The sequence below is a fragment of the Notolepis coatsorum genome (genome assembly GCF_963971535.1).
Source record: "Notolepis coatsorum genome assembly, chromosome: 15".
NCBI classification, from domain to species: Eukaryota; Metazoa; Chordata; class Actinopteri; order Aulopiformes; family Paralepididae; genus Notolepis; species Notolepis coatsorum.
Genome location: NC_140179.1, coordinates 77273434 through 77279433, shown reverse-complemented (window position 1 = coordinate 77279433; position 6000 = coordinate 77273434). Strand labels below are relative to the sequence as shown.

Sequence of the window (6000 nt, the reverse complement as noted above, 5' to 3'; positions counted from 1 at the left end):
CTTCTCGTATGTTCTCCATTTCTATTTCCTTCACAATCGTTGTCTCTTCCTTACTTCTCGTGAGCATTTTCCTTTTTAATTACTTTTCGGGTCTTTTTTTATCAGTTTTTTCACTCATTTGACCAGGAGCTCAATCGCACGTGTGTTACCCGTCTGCTCTCATACCGGAAGTCTCACCGGCGGGTTTCAGGTATTGAAATGATGAGGGGGTGAAACGGGGAAGTCATACTTTGTTGACCGCACGCTACACTATGATAAACCAAGCTGTGGCAGGTATCATTATTTCCCCGATTTAGTCTCTCGGTGACTGACTACAGTTTGTTTGGACAGTCGCCATACATTTGTCAACAAAAAGTTACACTGAACGAAGGATTGGAGCCACGAAAGGTCCCAGATAACTCACTAAGGGTAGGTGTGAACGCGCCCTTAGTGAGTTATCTGGGACCTTTCGTGGCTCCAATCCTTCGTTCAGTGTCACTTTTTGGGTTGGTAAAAGCATACACGCGACCGGACAGAGCCAGCCTATATCAACGGATTTGCGGTAATGTAACCCGACCCGTTGCGTTCTGCTGTGGACCCATGTTGGTTCGTTTGGAACAATTTTGAGCTGGTTCTACCGCTAAGTGGAAAACTGTTATTATGATGAACACGCTGTTATTATGATGAACACGCCGCGCAAAACTTGTACAGTATCATGAGTGTGACAACAAACAATTAACTGCACTGCTCTCTTGCTGTGGCTGATATATGTGGCAGGCTTTGCAAATGCATTGAATATTGGAATTGGATTCTCATGGTGATAACTTTCTTGTGCATTCAAAATGAGTGGTTCAAATGTTGGAAAACAGGACAAAGAAAAGAGAAAAATAACTCTCACTGCAAAAGCTCTGGAAAATAAAGTCGAATCACTCCAAAAGAAACGCAAAGGGAAAGTGGAGGAAATAAAACATCTGATAACCTCTGTCAAAGAGCTCATGAAAAATGAGCAAAATGTTGCACTGGTTAAAGCACAACTTGACGTTTTGGTGCAAGTATCTTGACAATTCTAATGAACTTCATAACTATTTGATGCCTCTTATTCCACACGATGAACAAGAACAACAAAATGACTGGTCCTCAAAGGTCAATAAACATAAAGATGGATTCATTAACAATGTTAATGCCTGGTTTTCAGTAACCAGAGGAAACAAACCTCAGTTAAAGGCTCATAACAGGCCTACACTGAAATGCAGCAGCATGAGGTTGCAGAGGAGGAAAATGGAGAACATGGGAGTGTGGGAAATGTGGAAGTGACTGGGCCTCAGTCGCACAGTATTCATTATGCTCAAGAGGATGTTCAACCAGAGGACAGCATATCCAACCATAGTAGCAATAATTATGGTTCAAGATCTATTAGATCAAAGGTTTCCTCAAATGCATCTACACGTCTCAGAGCCGAGGCCGACATGGCCGCCTTAATGGCTCGGCAAAAGTTGCTTGAACAAAAACATGCTCTTGAAGACCAGGAAGCTCAAATAAAGAAACAAAAGGAACAACTTCAGCTTGAAGCGGACATAGCCGCATCGGCAGCAAGGCTGAATGTTCTGAGAACCTCTGGGTCAGGGGTGTGGAGTGCTGCTTCTTGTAAATCGGATGGAATGGAATCCTACTTTGAAAAGGGCCTCAACATTAATGCAGAGACATTTGTATCACACAAGGATGGAAGAGGACAACCTGCATTATGTTGGAGGCACAAGGCCAAAGCAAAGGCAACCTGATGGAGCCAAATACCTCCAGAAGCCCTCGGCACTCACACAGAGCCAGACTATGATCTCAAATGCTACAGAGCACCCAGCCGAGCGCCCACACAGAGACAGAGCACGGTCCCAAAGGCTACAGGGTCTCCATTGTTTTTGTATAGAGACATACAATCTGTTTCCAGGAACAACAGCAGTGAACAGAACAACATGATGTCTATTATGCAAAAACAAAACGACATCACTTCCATGTTGGTGCATCAGCAATGCATTGCTTCACTGCCTAAAAGAGACATCCAACCATTTGAAGGTGACCCTCTGCAGTACCATGGCTTTATGCAGTCCTTTGAACAGACCATAGAAAGGAGGACTGACAATGCTGTTGATTGCCTGCACTATTTGGAGCAATACACCAGGGGGCAGCCTAAACAACTAGTCAGAAGTTGTCAACACATGACTGATGAATGAATGAATGAATGAAAACTTTATTAACAGATTGCAGAATGGGTACAGTGCAGTACAGCTCAATACATACAATTGTTAAGGGGATGCAGACCAGAGAAAGACTTTCGTCTTGTTTCCACCAGGGTCCCCCATTTCCAATTCATCGTAACATATATGACATACATGACATACAGATAGACAGTACTGCTACATCTATACATTTATGACATACCAGATTTGCAATTACAGTACTGTATTTGTGATACAAAAAGAGTCCAGAAAGAAAAGAGTATATACATTAGGCGTAGAAACTGTACATTGGATTGGGTAGGTGGGGGTGGGACTGTACATTGGAGGTGGTTGGGGGGGGGGGGGGGGGGGGGGGGGGGTATGCTACGCCGTGGCACTGGATATGCTACGGCGAAGGCTTTACTCCAACAGGAACACTTTGGAAATGAGCACGTCATAGCATCCGCTTACATGGACAAAATCTTTGCATGGCCAGCTATTAAAGAGCACCTACGGGAGGCTGCAATTCGAAACTGGCCACCGTAAATGTCCAACCCCCCCCACCCCCACCCCCTCCTAATAGACAGTCTCCTCCCCACCGCATGTATATATTATATTCTCTCCCCACCATATGTATATTTCTCCCCCCCCCCCCCCTCCTAATGTACAGTCTGAATGAATGAATGAATGAATGAATGAAAACTTTATTTAACAGATTGCAGAATGGGTACAATACAGTACGGCTCAATACATACAATTGTTAAGGGGATGCAGACCTGAGAAAGACGTTTGTCTTGTTTCCATCAGGGTCCCCCATTTTCAATTCATATAGACATATATGACATACATGACATACAGATAGTCAGTACTGCTACATCTATACATTTATGACATACCAGATTTGCAAATACAGTACTGTTTGTGATACAGAAGGAGTCAAGAAAAGGGAGTATATACATTTGACGTAGAAACTGTACATTGGAGGATGTTGGGTGGGGGGGGTTGGGTACATTGGGATATTGACAACCATACTGGGTAATTTACATTGGAGGTGGTTGGGGGGGGGGGGGGGGGGCCGGGGGGCACACTGTATAAACAAGTAACACTGTACATTGAGGGGGGGGGGGGAGGAGACACTGTACAAACAAACACAATTGTACATTGAACTATTGACAAAACCATACTAGGTAAATGACTGTACATTGGAGGGGGTTGGGTTAGGATATTTACAGGGGCCAGTGTTGAATTGCAGTCTCCCGTAGGTGTCCCTTGAGAGAGGTTTTGAAAGTGGGTAGTGATCCACATTCCTTTACAGCTTTGGGTAGGGCGTTCCACATTGATGTGGCATAATTGCGAAACGTGTTTAGTCCCTTATTTGAGCCGAATCTGGGTTTAACATGATTTGTGGAGCTCCCTCTGGTGTTGTGATCGTGGTATTCACTGACCTTTGGGAAGTATTTTGACATGTACATGGGTACCTTGGTCGTGTAGTGTATCTTGTAGACCAGGCCCATTGCAAGTTGTTGTACTCTGTCGTCTACTCTAAGCCATCCTAGGTTGTCAAAGTGGGCAGGGGTGAGGTGGGTTCTAGGAGTAAGGTCAAGCAGTAGTCTGACCAGTTTGTTTTGAGATGTTTGTAATTTTGTTTTTAGCGCCTTTGAGGTGCTTTGGTACCATGAGGTGCAAGCATAGTCGTAGTACCCCTGAATGAGTGCTCCTGCCAGAGTCTTCAGGGTGTTCTTGTTTACCAGAGAGGAGATCCGGTACAAGAATCGAGTTCGTTGGTTGACTTTTTTTATTACATTGGATGTCATTTTGTCACAGGAGAGATTAGCCTCTAGGATGGAACCCAGGTAGGTAATTTCATCTTTCCTTGTGACAATATTGTCACCCACTGTAACTGAGAAGCCGTCGGTCTTGCTGAGTTTGTTATTTGAACCGAAGAGAATGGACTCTGTTTTGCCCATGTGTAATGATAGTTTGTTATCAGCGAGCCATATGCAGATTCTGCCTAGTTCCGAGCTGAGGGTTTTTTCAACCTGTAACTTGTTCTTGTCAGAGACCAGCAGGGCTGAGTCGTCCGCAAACAGGAACAAGTTGCAGTCACAAGCTGACGACATGTCATTTGCATAAATTAGGAACAGTAGCGGTCCTAGTATGCTTCCTTGAGGAACACCACAGTCTCCTCCCCATCACATGTATATATTCTCTGTTAGGATATATGGGTAACAGTACTGTATATTTGCATATCGTATATATGTCACAAATGTAACAGTACTATATACCTGTATGTCATGTATGTCCCTATGCCATAAATGTCATGATTTCATGTAGGTTGTGTATGTCATAAATGTCACTATGAATTGAAAATGGTGGACCCTGATGTAATTGTAAACAAGACAAACGTCTTTCTATGGTCTGCATCCCCTTAACAATTGTGTGTATTGAGCTGTACTGTATTGTACCCATTCTGCAATCTGTTAAATAAAGTTTTCATTCATTCAAAGCTTTTTTTTTTTATGTATATAATTTCTACTCTTATGATCGAGTAGGCCTATGTGTACAATACACACAACATACACGATGTGAAGCAACGGTGTAGCGCTTTCACATTTTATTGGATGATACATGTTCAGAGTATAATAACATGTTCAGAGTATAACATGTTCAGAGTATAACATGTTATATTCAGAGTATAATAACATGTTCAGAGTATAACATGTTATGTTCAGAGTATAATAACATGTTCAGAGTACAGTGATGTGATGTACCTGAACGCGTTCAATGAACGATCGTTCATGAACGCGTTCGCATTTTGGGCGAACGTGAACTGAACGTACTGTATATCCGCTAAATGAACGTAATTGAGAACGCGTTCATTCTCAGCGCTGTTTTGTTTTTGCTTGCTTATGGTGTCGATGATGGCATAGATGAACTACTAGAGGACCCCCCCCCCCCTTGTCCCAATGTGTGTTTTTGTAATGTAAGTAACTGTACATGAAATGATAATAAACGATAATAAAAAAAATAAAACAACTCTAAACTATAAATTTGTTCATTTTTGAAACCATGAACTTTAGTTAAACATTTTGAATTATGAATTATGAACTGAACTAGTTAATTTAAAAAACTGTGAACTGAACTAGTTCATGTAGAAAGTGAACTTTCCCAACACGTCAGAGTATAATAACATGTTCAGAGTATAACATGTTATGTTCTGAGTATAATAACATTGAGTTGCTGACGTCACGCACCTGCGACATCGTCGGAAGAGTTCCCGGAAGTAGGACAGTAGCTAGCTCGCTGGCTACATCGCTGAGCTAACTAACTGTGGCCGCTGGGAGACATGGTGGAGGCTGTGGATAACAGCCGCTACTGACAAGCTGCTGCATTGTTGAACAGTCTACTTGGAACAACAACAGTAGTGACATCTGCACTGATAATAAGGTGGGCACTAAATACATGTAAGGTTCGACCCATGGTGGGTTAGGAATTTCTATGGCGATGTAAACAGTGACGTGTTTTTATGTTGTTAGCTGACGTTAGCTGGCGATGGTTAGCTTGTTTAACTTCGCAGACAGCAGCTAGCGACGTGTTGTTCACCAGAGTGTTTTGGGTAAAACGTTGATGATAAACATCTTACAGTTGTCAGCCAGTTAGATATAGCGTTATATTAGCAGGGTGAGGTCCCAACAGGTTTCACGGGACAGGTGTTTGTGCTGCGACACTGAGCTGGTTCTGGTTGGTGCTCTGGGGCTCAATCCATTTAAATTCTCACATAGAATCATAATGTTGGTACTCCCAGGTTTAG

General features: G+C 42.8%; 1 protein-coding gene across 1 annotated transcript in view; it reads left to right on the top strand.

Moving 5' to 3' along the window:
- Positions 1-5499: 5499 nt before the first annotated feature.
- The window catches only part of scyl2 (SCY1 like pseudokinase 2), a 56005-nt gene continuing 55504 nt past the window's right edge, over positions 5500-6000 (top strand). The window contains exon 1 of the mRNA XM_084330411.1: positions 5500-5636. The gene's annotated coding sequence lies outside the window, so the exon portion shown is untranslated. The remainder of the gene's footprint in view (positions 5637-6000) is intronic.